Here is a 16078-nt window from a genome sequence, read left to right on the forward strand (position 1 = left end):
TGAGGACTTTGATTTGCATTTTCCTGATGAATACTGATGTTGAATACTTGTTAGCCATTTTTATATGTTTTTTAAAAGATAAATGTCTATTCAGGTTCTTTGTTTTTAAATCAGGTTATTAGATTTTGGTGAATTTTCTCTCTTTATTCAGTTGCATGGGTTTCTTATGTATTTTGATATTAACCCCTTATGAGATATATTGTTAGCAAATATTTTCTCCTAGCTCATAAGCTGCTTTTTAATTTCATTGATTGATTTCTCCTATGCAGAAGCTTTAGGGTTAGATGTACTCCTACTTATATTTTTGGTTTTTGTTTCTTGTGATTTTAGTGTCGTATTTAATAAATTATCTGAACCAATGTCAAGGAGCTTTTGCCCTATGTTTTCTTCTAGTTTTACAGTTTCTGGTTAAATAACAATGGGATGTCACCTCCCATCTCTTAGGATGGCTGTTATAAAAAGGACAAGAGATAATAAATGTTGGTGATGGTGTGGAGAGAAAGGAACGTTTGTACACTGCTGCTTAGAATGTAAGTTAGTACAGCCATTATGGAAAACACTATGAAGGTTCCTGAAAATCTAAAAATAGAACTATTGTATGGGTCAGCCATCCCTCTTATAAATTATATATCAACAGAAAATGAAATCAGCATCTTGTAGAGATATCTGCATTCCCCTCTTCCCCATGCCCCACCGCAGTATTGTTCCTAACAGCCAAGCCATGGGATCAAGTTACTGTGTATTGATGGATAAGTGGAGAAAAAAACTGTGGGGGAGGTGTTTGTGTGTGTGTGTGTATAATATATAATAATGTAACATATTTCAGCTTTTAAAAAGGAGAAGATACTGCCATTTGTGATAACATAAATGAACGTGGAGGATATTAAGCTAAGTGAAATAGCTTAGGGAGAGAGAAAAATACTGCATAATTTCTGTTACATATGAAACTTTTAAAAAGTTTAAATACATAGAGACACTATAGAATGATGACTGGGGGGAGAAGAGACACAAGTCAATGTTCAGTTACATAAAATAAATGAAACTGGAGTACTAAAGTACAGTTTAAAGGTTATAGTTACTATTTTTATATGATATACTAGTAATTTTTGAATAGGGTAAACTTTAGGTGTTTTGACACCAAAAGAAAACTACATGAGTTCATGCATGTGTTAAATTGCTTTACTGTAGTAATCATTTACATGTATATGTATATATGAATATAATTATGGGCTCATTAAATTTAAATATTATAAATAGGTAACAAAGAAAAAAGTTAATTGGAAAACTGTGTCATTAGACTTGATTTTGCCTAAATGACAAACTGAAGGTACCTCCTAAGTATTAATATTTGTACATCACATAAATTTCATATATTGGAAATATGTTTACAGAAAAGGAATTATAAATTTTAATACACACAAAATGATGCAGTAAATGCAAAATGGTGGAAAGAGATGAAAATCTGATTAATCAGAGTGGTTAATTCTTAGATATAATTAATGATGTGTTAGGTATAATTTCAAGACATATACATGTAGATTTAATACCAAAGAGTTCACTGTGTACACAGAGATTAATTAAATGAAAAATGGATACATTTACAATGATATTAATCGATTTTAAAATGATCACAGAAATCAACTGTCTGGTATAGAAAAAATAAAGAGTGTTAAGTAATTATTAGAAAGTTTGAAACTAAAAAAAAAAAAAAAAAAAAGCCAGGGGCGATGACTTATGCCTGTAATCCCAGCAATTTGGGAGGCCGAGGCAGGCGGATCATGAGGTCGGAAGATCGAGACCATCCTGGCCAACATAGTGAAACCCGGTCTCTACTAAAAATACAAAAATTAGCTGGGCATGGTGGTGCGTGCCTGTAGTCTTAGATACTCGGGAGGCTGAGGCAGGAGAATTGCTTGAACCTGGGAGGCAGAGGTTGCAGTGAGCCAAGATTGTACCACTGCACTCCAGCCTGGCGACAGAGCTAGACTTTGTCTCAAAAAAAAATAAATAAATAAATAAATAAATAAAGTTCGAAACTTTATTAGAAAGTTAATCAAGTGGAAAAGTGATCAGCATTTTGGAGCACTAAACACAGGATGGACAAAATTTTCTAATACCAAGAAAATCATTTAATATTGCAAAGTTTTAAATCTAAATTAGTGTCTTTAACTTCACAAAGGCAGAAATCCTATAAGCAATGTTTCTTGAACACTGTAAAATGACAATAAAAATTAAAGTAAGAAGTAACATGTAGCCACATGCAAATTTACTTTCAGATTGTTGTATTTTTTTTTTATTTTAGGTGAATTTTTATTTCAATAGGTTTTTGGGGAAGAGGTTGTGTTTGGTTACAGGGATAAGTTTTTTAGTGGTGATTTCTGAGATGTTGGTGTACCCATCACCCAAGCAGTGTACAGTGTACTCAATGCATAGTCTTTTATCCCTAAGATTGTTTTAAATGACATCTAGATTAAACCGAACATTCAAACTGAGATTACTTTTACAGCACTAGAGAAATGCTAAGGAGGAAGCTTCATGACTGAAACCAAAAGACCTGAATTTATATATTTAACTCTACTAACTAACATTCTTTATTTTATAAAAGAACAGCAATTCTGCCCACGTGCAGGAGTTATGCATTAAAGTGGAGCATGACCACTTCAGACATTTGTCCGAAACATAAAAATTCTTCCAAGTATTAAGAAAATATTTATACTTCACAGATAATGTTAGTGTATAATACATGGGCATTGAATAAGAAAAATTAAAATTTCTCATGTGGCACTGTTCTACACAAAATATTTATGTAAAAATTTTTACTCATAACACGTGTGTACATTTGATGTTTTAGTACAGAATAACATATTCTCAAAGGTCATTTAATGTAGTAACTTAAAAATCTTTAAATTTTACAAGAATTCTAAAACTTCCCAGCAGAATGGATAGAAAAATATGGGAACTTCCCACGACTAGAAGTGAATCAGGAGGCAAATTAACAGTCATGAAAGTGAGAAGTTAGAGCCGCCTTCAGAGACAGCTCTGATTGCAGGGCTGATTACACAGACCTTAAGCCTGTGAGGATCGTCCACTCTGCCCCTTGGAATAAAATTGCTAACCAGGGCCATCCCAAATGTGAGACTGCAAGGTAAGAACGAAATTGTAAATTATGAAGCACACAAAATAAGCTACCCAAAAAAGGGAAAGAAGAAATTATACATCACATAAACTTCATAGATTGGAAACATATTTAAAATAATTCAGTAACACAAATGGGGAAAGAGAATATCAAAATAATTTTGAAAACACATGAAGTTCTAAAGCGGGCACTGGGGGCTGTGGCTCATGCCTGTACTCCCAAGCACTTTGCGGCGGCCAAGGCAAGAAGATCACTTGAGGCCAGGAGTTTGAGACCAGCTTGGGCAACAAAGCAAAAGCTGTCTCTACAATAAATAGATATAAAAAAAATAAGCCAGGCACAGTGGTGTGTGCCTGTAGTGTCAGGTACTGGGGAGGTGGAGGTGAGAGGATCTCTTGAGACCAGGAATTTGAGGTTGCAGTGAGCTATGACCAGTACTGAACTCAAGCCTGGATGACAGAGAGATTCTGTCTCAAACACACACACACACACACACACACACACACACACGCACGCACGCACACAAAACAGGCATGTTTTGCAAAGACTCAAATAGAAATTGAACAACTGAAACTTAAATAAATTTAATATACAATGTATGGTTTAATTATTAAACCAAGTTAATAACAACAGGATTAGTGAACTAGAATACTGAGATGAATAAATAAAAGAACTACAGAAAAACAAAATGATCACAATACAAATATGATTGTACATGTACAAAGAATAAAATGAGATGAAATCAAACACATTGGTTTCACTAGCTTACATACAAATAACAAATCACACTAATAACAAATATTTATACATTTCTGAAACTGAATATCAGATAGGAACCCTTGAATGCAGAAGTGTATTGTGATTAAAAGTGACCACCAACAAAAAATACTCAACAGAAATAAAAGTCAAACTGCGTAACACCAAAGAAAAGAAAAAAATATTTAAAACCATGAGAGAGAAAAGCAGGGAGAATCAATGAAGGTGAGAGCAAAGTCTCCACAGCCTGTGTTCAGCCAGAAAACAGAGAAATAAGTAAGAGTGCTGTGAGGTTACTGTTCAACCAATAATTAGATACTTCATTAACATATTTTGAATAAGTGAGGATGCACTAAATGATTTCCAAAGGCAAAAAAATGAGGAATCTTATTACCAACATGAGCTTATTAAGAATACACTTCAAAAAGAAAAAAATTTAAAATGAAGTTCAAGGAATCAAAATGAAATGCAAGAAACTGCAAACATATTGGGCTATCAAATCATGGTGGACAATGAACTAAAGGATCCCTCAAGTCTTTGGCAGCATCAGTTTTCAAATGATTAACATAAAATAACAGTGTTAAACTCTATATAATGTAATGAAATAAAATATCAAATTTTCTGATACTTCAATAATTTAACTGGTGTTAGAATATCTTTTTCAGATAATTATTTTCAAAGAAAAAATATGTGACACTTCTGTCTCATCATTTGCAGAATATCAATTATCCTTTTTTCAGACCTTATTAGCACCAAAGGGTTCACAGTGGCATAGGCACTGGTCACACACCTCTGGACACCCAGGATGACTGGGTCATAGGTTGATATCGGGATCAAGTAGGATGAGAGACTCAAATCCATCCAGTACGTGACCACAAAGAAACTCACCAACAGCAAGATGGTCTTGGCGGCCCTTTTTTTCTGGAGAGACTCTTGGGGAGATTTTTTTTTTTTTACTTGCTCAATCTCTTTATTTAGTGGCACACATAGAATGAATGAATCAGCTGTTAGTTGTGGCATACTTAGTAAGTCTGATCTTGCCTATAGAAATAAGATCTTAATACTTCATTCTCAGAACACTTTAAAACCCAAGCCACAGTTTTTCTTTCAAGGATGTGGAAAGCATTCCTCATTCAAATCTGATTAATGGTTTTATAATGTATGTACCTCATTTTTACTAGTCATTATCTTCATGCCGGATTCTAATGTTCTTTTTGATGGTGGTGTGTTCAATGATAGAAACTTACAGAGAGAAAATTCCTTCCTTCTCAATTTATAAACAAACATTTTAAAAGCAACATTTTTGACGTAGTAGGAAGACATTTATATGACATATGCAGCTACTGCCTTATATTGGCAAAAATAACAAAAGAAAAAATTGTTATTTAATCTTTAAATAATGAGTCTCTATTTGCTACAAATCTATAAATATTTTAAATATATTTCCTTCTACTGCAATAAAAATTAAGACAACCCTCTGTTTAACAGCTTTTGAAGATGTTAATTTTATAAGGAAATAAAAAAGATTGACTTGCCTCCCGAATATCCAGTGATAAACTGAACCCTAATTTCCCTACCTCAAGAACATAAAAATGATGTAAAGTGGACCAAAGTATGTAACAATATTAACAATATTAAAAATGATTTTTCATATGGTCTTTCACTAAAGTAATCAATGTAAAAAGAATGTAAAAATGTGTTTTTGCTTGAAGATTTAGTGAATGTCCAAGGAATCACAATTTTTTAGCTTTTACATCCAGGGTACTATACTATGTGAAAATACTATAGTGCCTCATATAAAAAAGCACAGTGATAAAATTTCACATGTAAAATAGCCTAAATAACAATAATAATTACATTCTCCACAATCGTTTATTATCTAAAACTTCAAAGCCCTCCATGTTTTTCAGTGCTTTGAGTGAGCAATCAAAACAATCGTGTTTATTCAGGTTTAAAACTTAATTTCTCCTCTTGAAATCTGGAGGCATAGATGGAAGAGACACTTAAGGTCATCTTGTCCAACTTCTTAAGCCCACGTATGTGGAAACAGTCTACAACGTTTCATTATATCGTCATTGATGCACCTTCTTCACCAGTGGCATCATGGGAAATATGAAGGTCTTCAGGCATCTCAGCCAGACTAATTCGAGGTGCTCTTCATCATCATCGCTTTCCACAGGGATGGTTGACTCTCTGTAAATGTTGACATTTTTTCTAATTGCCTCATCTTTTTCAAGATCTTCAAGAAAATCTTGGTATTGCCTTTCATCATCTGTATCCATGTTCTCTCTCTCGCAAACTCCTTCAATTTCCAGTTTCTACATCACTGATGTTTGGTCCAGTCTTAGTCCTTCTTGATTCATACCACATCTGGAACTCTATCTGAGTTCATTTTATTGACATGCTCATCATTTAAATTACAGCTGGCCAAATCAAACCCTAACACCAGCTCTCCAGGATTTAGAAGATGTCCCAAATGAGTACGACAAAAATACTGTTTATCTGTATTCATTTCAGATGTCTTCTGTACCCAGACTTCCCTGAGGGTATGCTTTTTTACATCATTCCAGCATCTGCACCACATTTTATGTCTCGGACTATGCTGCACTCCATCACAATAAACTCCTCTAGCTGTTTGGGGTGACATAAACTATTGAAAGGGTGACTCCAGAAAGTACTCCCATCAATATCTGCAACTTGTAGGATGTTTGGATCAGTGAGGTGAATGGCACTGGTTACTCGAATACACACACAAATCTGGTTCATATTTCCCAGGCTTTGTACCAGTTTTGGAGACAGACAACTTTATCCTTGCATATTGGAACAAGTGTGTGTGTGTGTGTGTATGTGTGTGTGTGTCTGTAGACATACACAAACGTGTAAAGTAGACTCAGAATTGCTAGTCCATACCCTTTTGGGAAGCAAATTGTTCAACTAGAATACAGTGTTTTTGTATAGTTCTTGAGTTTTACAGTATCCAATTAAAGTACTGTTTTCCAAAATTGCTTAGGTCAGGACCTTCCATTCTCACACATAGAATGGGATATAGTTTATCTTAAAAAAAAAAATAGGCTGGGCATGGTGGCTCATACCTGTAATCCCAGCACTTTGGGAGGCCAAGGCAGGCAGATCACGAGGTCAGGAGTTCAAGACCAGCCTGGCCAATTTAGTGAAACCCCATCTCTACTGAAAATACAAAAATTAGCCAGGTGTGGTGGCGGGTGCCTGTAGTCCCAGTTACTCGGGAATCTGAGGCAGGAGAACCGCTTGAACCCAGGAAGCAGAGAAAGAAGTGAGCCGAAATTGTACCACTGCACTCTAGCCTAGGCGACAGAGGGAGAGTCTGTCTAAAAAAAACCAAAAAAACAAAAAAAAACAAAAAAAACACCAAAAAATTTAACACATGCTACAAGATGCATTAACCTTAAGGACATTATGTCAAGTAAAATAAACCAGCCACAAAACAACAAATTCTAAGTAGTTCAGCTTTTATGAGGTACCTGGCATAGGTAAATGCATGAAGACAGAAAGTACAATAGTGGTTGCCAAGGACGGGGGGAAGGGAAAATGGAGATTGTTGTTTAATGGGTACAGAGTTACACTTTTCCAAGATAAAAAATGTTCTGGAGGTGGATGGTTATGATGATTGTACAGTAATGTGAATACATTTATTACTTCTAAAATGTACACTTAAAATAGATACAATGGTAAATTTTATAGTATGTGTGTTTCACCACTATTTTAAAAAGGGAAGTTGTCAGCTTTAGTATAATAATAGGCAAATACTATAAACCAAAAAATAGAAAGTAATTAATTATCATTGTGTAAGAATACACACAGTTCTTAAATAATATTTTAAAAAATATATTACTAACTGATAGATGATTGATTCAAACACAAATAACATGAGAAAAACAAACTTAAGCATGAGAATTTTATGTGCTACTTGGGAAGGCTTCTGTAAGTATAAAATAAAACATCAAAGTAATTTAGGATAAGATTAATACATTTCAATGTTATTTTTTCTAAAAGTTTAAACAGCAACAAAGTGAAAATTAATTAGAGACTATATAATGAATTACAGTGTATTCTGTAAGCAGATAATTTATTTTAATAAAAACTCCAACAAAACAAAACTAACAAAAGTGGGCAAATTATTTTAAACACAAACAAATATTGCCTAAAAATAAAAGTTCTCAAACCTATTCATAATTTGAGAAAGGTGATTGGATGTGAGATGAGAAATCTATTTAAATAATTTTACCCAAAACATAGGCAGTAAAAATTAATTTTTTGAGGCAGGTTCTTGCTCTGTCACCCAGGCTGAAGTGCGGTGGCATGATCTCAGCTCACTGAAACCTCAGCCTCCCAAGTTCAAGTGATTCTTGTGCCTAAGCTTCCCAAATAGCTGCAACTACTGGTGTGCACCACCACATCAGGCTAATTTTTGCATTTTCTTTTCCATAGAGATGGGTTTTGCCATGTTGGCCAGGCTGGTCTTGAACTCCTGGCCTCAAGTGATCTGCCAACCTCAGCCTCCCAAAGGGCTGAGATTACAGGCATAAGCTGCTGCACTCTGCATAAAGATTAAATATTTCTGAAGGCATCCATTGAAAGAAAATGTCAAAGTTGGTAAAATAGGGGAGAACAAAAAGTGGTCCCAAGGAGCCAATGCTACAACCCACAGCTTTCCCTGAAATGGCAAAACAAATCTAGCCCCCTGGGTGAGATTTTGCTAATCAAGGAAATTACCATAAGGAGGCTCATCTGGATGTGAAAAGCAGTGTCCAGAAAAATGAAGCCTCTCTCATAGGCCTGGATTTGACCTCATACCTCTAACCTCCAGTGCAACCACCATCATCTTTTCCACATCTCCCCCATGAAGTCCCCACAGCAACAGGAGGAATTCTAGTCAATTATCTCTTCTGAAAGGCCCTGTCTTTGAATTGTCTCTTCTCTTAGACTCTCAATGGTTCATGCAGCTATTTTCTTTTCTTTTCCTTTTTTTTTTTTTTTTTTTTTTTTGAGACAGGGCCTCACTCTGTTGCCCAGGCTGGAGTGCAGTGGTGTGATCTTGGCTCACTGCAGCCTCCACGTCCCAGGTTCAAGCAATTCTCCTGCCTCAGCCTCTCCAGTAGCTGGGATTACAGGTGCGTGCCACACGCCTGGCTAATTTTTTGTATTTTTAGTAGAAATGAGGTTTCACTATGTTGGCCAGGCTGGTCTTGAACTTCTTAACTCAGGTGATCCGCCTGTCTCAGCCTCCCAAAATGCTGGGATTACAGGCATGAGCCACCACACCCGGCCCATTCAGTTATTTTCACACACAGCAGACATCCATTGTCTGAGACACTAAAGTTTAGATTCCAATCCAGGTTGCACACTTATGCTCTGAGTGTATAGTGAACTGATTGCTATGGAGCAGGAACAGTCCTCAGGCTTCTAAGGTGAAACCACAGGAGAACTCCAACACACACGACCCCACTATCACATTTGGATAACCAACACCAAAGCCTACTTAAAACCATTCAGACACCTGTGTCTCTGACTGCATCTTCTGTGGGCCAATATCCTTGCTGGAGAAGACACACAATATGCACCCAGATATTGGTTCTCCAAGTCATTTACCTGAATAAGCAGCATTGGAAACACCTGAGAACTTGTAAAAAAAAAAATGAAAGAATATTCTTGAGCCACGGACAAGAACTGCAGAGCAAGACATGAAGGAGAGGCCCAGTAATCTGTGATATTTCAAACCCTCCAAGTGATCCAGATGCACACTAAATTGAACAACTTCTGCAGGAATGAAGTAATAGCTCATCCCTGAGTTAACAAATTATACAAGGAATATACCACAGGCATGTGGCAATTTTGGAGTTTTGACTCAACACTCAAAAAAATATAAATAAAAATCAATTCGATTGAAGATATAGCCTTCATTGACTTTTCACTCTTTTCTGTCTCACTTCTCTCCCTGTCCTCTTTGTACTTCCTGGGATCACCTCCCAAATCAACCTCTTGCACTTATTAAGTATCACAATTTTCTAATGGAAACCAAATGATAATTTATTCACTATTTTATCAAATACAATAGAAAATTCATATGACAACTGAGTAGCAGATGGTATATTTGATAACATTTTTATTATTGTAATGTGCTTGATAAGTTTTATTATAAGGCCGTAAATAACAATCAAACAAGTAAACAGATTTTCTATTTTTTTTATTATTATACTTTAAGTTTTAGGATACATGTGCACAACGTGCAGGTTAGTTACATATGTATACATGTGCCACGTTGGTGTGCTGCACCCATTAACTCATCATTTAACATTAGGAATATCTCCTAATGCTATCCCTCCCCACTCCCCCCAGCCCACAACAGGCCCCAGTGTGTGATGTTCCCCTTCCTGTGTCCATGTGTTCTCATTGTTCAATTCCCACCTATGAGTGAGAACATGCAGTGTTTGGTTTTTTGTCCTTGCGATAGTTTGCTGAGAATGATGGTTTCCAGCTTCATCCATGTCCCTACAAAGGACATGAACTCATCTTTTTTTATGGCTGCATAGTATTCCATGGTGTATATGTGCCACATTTTCTTAATCCAGTCTATCATTGTTGGACATTTGGGTTGGTTCCAAGTCTTTGCTACTGTGAATAGTGCCGCAATAAACATACGTGTGCATGTGTCTTTATAGCAGCATGATATATAATCTTTTGGGTATATACCCAGTAATGGGATGGCTGGGTCAAATAGTATTTCTAGTTCTAGATCCTTGAGGAATCGCCACACTGACTTCCACAATGGTTGAACTAGTTTACAGTCCCACCAACAGTGTAAAAGTGTTCCTATTTCTCCACATCTTCTCTAGCACCTGCTGTTTCCTGACTTTTTAATGATTGCCATTCTAACTGGTGTGAGATGGTATCTCTTTGTGGTTTTGATTTGCATTTCTCTGATGGCCAGTGGTGATGAGCATTTTTTCATGTGTCTGTTGGCTGCATAAATGTCTTCTTTTGAGAAGTGTCTGTTCACATCCTTCACCCACTTTGTGATGGGGTTGTTTGTTTTTTTCTTGTAAATTTGTTTGAGTTCATTGTAGATTCTGGATATTAGCCGTTTGTCAGATGAGTAGATTGCAAAAATTTTCTCCCCTTCTGTAGGTTGCCTGTTCACTCTGATGGTAGTTTCTTCTGCTGTGCAGCAGCTCTTTAGTTTAATTAGATCCCATTTGTCAATTTTGGCTTTTGTTGCCATTGCTTTTGGTGTTTTAGACATGAAGTCTTTGCCCATGCCTATGTCCTGAATGGTATTGCCTAGGTTTTATTCTAGGGTTTTTATGGTTTTAGGCCTAACATTTAAGTCTTTAATCCATCTTGAATTAATTTTTGTATAAGGTGTAAGGAAGGGATTCAGTTTCAGCTTTCTACATATGGCTAGCCAGTTTCCCAAGCCCCATTTATTAAATAGGGAATCCTTTCCCCATTTCTTGTTTTTGTCAGGTTTGTCAAAGATCAGATGGTTGTAGATGTGTGGTATTATTTCTGAGGGCTCTGTTCTGTTCCATTGGTCTATATCTCTGTTTTGGTACCAGTACCATGTTGTTTTGGTTACTGTAGCCTTGTAGTATAGTTTGAATTCGGGTAGCGTGATGCCTCCAGATTTGTTCTTTTGGCTTAGGATTGTCTTGGCAACGTGGGCCCTGTTTTGGTTCTATATGAACTTTAAAGTAGTTTTTTCCAATTCTGTGAAGAAAGTCATTCGTAGCTTGATGGGTATGGCATTGAATCTATAAATTACCTTGGGCAGTATGGCCATTTTCACGATATTGATTCTTCCTACCCATGAGCATGGAATGTTCTTCCATTTGTTTGTATCCTCTTTTATTTCATTGAGCAGTGGTTTGTAGCTCTCCTTGAAGAGGTCCTTCATGTCCCTTGTAAGTTGGATTCCTAGGTATTTTATTCTCTTTGAAGCAATTGTGAATGGGAGTTCACTCATGATTTGGCTCTCTGTTTGTCTGTTATTGGTGTATAAGAATGCTTGTGATTTTTGCACATTGATTTTGTATCCTGAGACTTTGCTGAAGTTGCCTATCAGCTTAAGGAGATTTTGGGATGAGATGATGGGGTTTTCTAGATATACAATCATGTCATCTGTAAACAGGGACAATTTGACTTCATCTTTTCCTAATTGAATATCCTTTATTTCCTTCTCCTGCCTGATTGCCCTGGCCAGAATTTCCAACACTATGTTGAATAGGAGTGGTGAGAGAGGGCATCCCTGTCTTGTGCCAGTTTTCAAAGGGAATGCTTCCAGTTTTTGCCCATTCAGTATGATATTGGCTGTGGGTTTGTCATAGATAGCTCTCATTATTTTGAGATATGTCCCATCAATACCTAATTTATTGAGAGTTTTTAGCATGAAGGTTGTTGAATTTTGTCAAAGGATTTTTCTGCATCTATTGAGACAATTATATGGTTTTTTTCATTGGTTCTGTTTATATGCTGGATTACATTTATTGATTTGCGTATGTTGAACCAGCCTTGCATCCCAGGGATGAAGCCAACTTGACTGTGGTGGATAAGCTTTTTGATGTGCTGCTGGATTCGGTTTGCCAGTATTTTAATGAGGATTTTTGCATCGATGTTCATCAGGGATATTGGTCTAAAATTCTCTTTTTTGGTTGTGTCTCTGCCAGGCTTTGGTATCAGGATGATCCTGGCCTCATAAAATGAGTTAGGGAGGATTCCCTCTTTTTCTATTGATTGGAATAGTTTCAGAAGGAATGGTACCAGCTCCTCCTTGTACCTCTGGTAGAATTCAGCTGTGAATCCATCTGGTCCTGGACTTTTTTTGGTTGGTAAGCTATTAATTATTGCCTCAATTTCAGAGCCTGTTATTGGCCTATTCAGAGATTTAACTTATTCCTGGTTTAGTCTTGGGAGGGTGTGTGTGTCCAGGAATTTATTCATTTCTTGTAGATTTTCTAATTTATTTGCGTAGAGGTGTTTATAGTAGTCTCTGATGGTAGTTTGTATTTCTGTGGGATCAGTGGTGATATCCCCTTTATTTGATTCTTCTCTCTTTTCTTCTTTATTAGTATTGCTAGTGGTCTATCAGTTTTATTGATCTTTCCATAAAACCAGCTCCTGGATTCATTGATTTTTTGAAGAGTTTTTTGTGTCTCTGTCTCCTTCAGTTGTGCTCTGATCTTAGTTATTTCTTGCCTTCTGCTAGCTTTTGAATGTGTTTGCTCTTGCTTCTCTAGTTCTTTTAATTGTGATGTTAGGGTGTCAGTTTTAGATCTTTCCTGCTTTCTCTTGTGGGCATTTAGTGCTATAAATTTTCCTCTACACACTGCTTTAAATGTGTCCCAGAGATTCTGGTGTGTTGTGTCTTTGTTCTTATTGGTTTCAAAGAACATCTTTATTTCTGCCTTCATTTCGTTATGTATCCAGTAGTCATTCAGGAGCAGGTTGTTCAGTTTCCATGTAGTTGAGCGGTTTTGAGTGAGTTTCTTAATCTGGGTTCTAGTTTGATTGCACTGTGGTCTGAGAGACAGTTTGTTATAATTTCTGTTCTTTTACATTTGCTGAGGAGTGCTTTACTTCCAACTATGTGGTCAATTTTGGAATAAGTGCAGTGTGGTGCTGAGAAGAATGTATATTCTGTTGATTTGGGGTGGAGAGTTCTGTAGATGTCTATTAGGTCCGCTTGGTGAAGAGCTGAGTTCAATTCCTGGATATCCTTGTTAACTTTCTGTCTCATGATCTGTGTAATGTTGATAGTTGGGTGTAAAGTCTCCCATTATTATTGTGTGGGAGTCTAAGTCTTTTTGTAGATCTCTAAGGATTTGCTTCATTAATCTGGGTGCTCCATATTGGGTGCATATATATTTAGAATAGTTAGCCCTTCTTGTTGAATTGATCCCTTTACCATTATGTAATGGCCTTCTTTGTCTCTTTTGATCTTTGTTGGTTTAAAATCTGTTTTATCAGAGACTAGGATTGCAACCCCTGCCTTTTTTTGTTTTCCATTTGCTTGGTAGATCTTCCTCCATTCCTTTATTTTGAGCCTATGTATGTCTCTGCACATGAGATGGGTCTCCTGAATACAGCACACTGATGGGTCTTGACTCTTTATCCAATTTGCCAGTCTGTGTCTTTTAATTGGAGCATTTAGCCCATTTACATTTCAGGTTAATATTGTTATGTGTGAATTTGATCCTGTCATTATGACGTTAGCTGGTTATTTTGCTCGTTAGTTGATGCAGTTTCTTCCCAGCCTCGATGGTCTTTACAATTTGGCATGTTTTTGCAGTGGCTGGTATCGATTGTGCCTTTCCATGTTTAGTGCTTCCTTCAGGAGCTCTTTCAGGGCAGGCCTGGTGGTGACAAAATCTCTCAGCATTTGCTTGTCTGTAAAGTATTTTATTTCTCCTTCACTTATGAAGCTTAGTTTGGCTGGATATGAAATTCTGGGTTGAAAATTCTTTTCTATAAGAATGTTGAATATTGGCCCCCACTCTCTTCTGGCTTGTAGAGTTTCTGCTGAGAGATCAGCTGTTAGTCTGATGGGCTTCCCTTTGTGGGTAACCCGACCTTTCCCTCTGGCTGCCCTTAACATTTTTTCCTTCATTTCAACTTTGGTGAATCTGACAATTATGTGTCTTGGAGTTGCTCTTCTCGAGGAGTATCTTTGTGACATTCTCTGTATTTTCTGAATTTGAATGTTGGCCTGCCTTTCTAGATTGGGGAAGTTCTCCTGGATAATATCCTGCAGTGTTTTCCAGCTTGGTTCCATTCTCCCCGTCACTTTCAGGTACACCAATCAGACGTAGATTTGGTCTTTTCACATAGTCCCATATTTCTTGGAGGCTTTGTTCATTTATTTTTACTCTTTTTTCTCTAAACTTCTCTTCTCGCTTCATTTCATTCATTTGATCTTCAATCACTGCTACCCTTTCTTCCAGTTGTTCAAATCGGTTACTGAAGCTTGTGCATTCATCACGTAGTTCTCGTGCCATGGTTTTCAGCTCCATCAGATCATTTAAGGACTTCTCTACGTTGGTTATTCTAGTTAGCCATTTGTCTAATCTTTTTTCAAGGTTTTTAGCTTCTTTGTGTTGGGTTCGAACTTCCTCCTTCGCTCGGAGAAGTTTGATCGTCTGAAGCCTTCTTCTCTCAAACCATCAAAGTGATTCTCCATCCACCTTTGTTCCATTGCTGGCGAGGAGCTGTGTTCCTTTGGAGGGGGAGAGGTGCTCTGATTTTTAAATTTTTCAGCTTTTCTGCTCTGTTTTCTCCCATCTTTGTGGTTTAATCTACCTTTGGTCTCTGATGATGGTGACGTACAGATGGGGTTTTGGTGTGTGTGTCCTTTCTGTTTGTTAGTTTTCCTTCTAACAGTCAGGACCCTCAACTGCAGGTCTGTTGGAGTTTGCTGGAGGTCCACTCCAGACCCTATTTGCCTGGGTATCAGCAGTGGAGGCTGCAGAACAGCGAATATTGCTGAACAGCAAATGTTGCTGCCTGATCGTTCCTCTGGAAGCTTTATCTCAGAGGGGTACCCGGCCGTGTGAGGTATCAGTCTGCCCCTACTTGGGGGTGCCTCCCAATTAGGCTACTTAGGGGTCAGGGACCCACTTGAGGAGGCAGTCTGTCCATTCTCAGATCTCAAACTCCGTGCTGGGAGAACCACTACTCTCTTCAAAGCTGTCAGACAGGGACATTTAAGTCTGCAGAGGTTTCTGCTGCATTTTGTTCAGCCATGCCCTGCCCCCAGAGGTGGAGTCTACAGAGGCAGGCAGGCCTCCTCGAGCTGTGTTGGGCTCCACCCAGTTCGAGCTTCCCGGCTGCTTTGTGTACCTACTCAAGCCTTAGCAGCAGTGGGCTCCCCTCCCCTAGCCTCGCTGCCACCTTGTAGTTCGATCTCAGCCTGCTGTGCTAGCAATGAGTGAGGCTCCGTGGGGGTGGGACCCTCTGAGCCATGCAAGGGATATAATTTCCTGGTGTGCCGTTTGCTAAGACTGTTGGAAAAGTGCAGTATTAGGGTGGTAGTGACCCGATTTTCCAGGTGCCATCTGTCACCCCTTCCCTTGGCTAGGAAAGGGAATTCCCTGACCCCTTGCACTTCCCAGGTGAGGTGATGCCTCGCCCTGCTTCGGCTCACACTTGGTGGGC

General features: G+C 37.6%; 2 pseudogenes; both read right to left on the minus strand.

Annotated features, from left to right (window-relative positions):
* PANTROV1R-PS218 (vomeronasal 1 receptor panTroV1R-ps218 pseudogene) lies at nt 4468-5096 on the minus strand (annotated as a pseudogene).
* Nucleotides 5957-14922, minus strand: LOC129144478 (60S ribosomal export protein NMD3-like; annotated as a pseudogene).
* Between the last annotated feature and the right edge of the window lie 1156 nt (nt 14923-16078).

This window comes from Pan troglodytes, chromosome 6, assembly GCF_028858775.2.
Source record: "Pan troglodytes isolate AG18354 chromosome 6, NHGRI_mPanTro3-v2.0_pri, whole genome shotgun sequence".
Classification (NCBI taxonomy): domain Eukaryota; kingdom Metazoa; phylum Chordata; class Mammalia; order Primates; family Hominidae; genus Pan; species Pan troglodytes.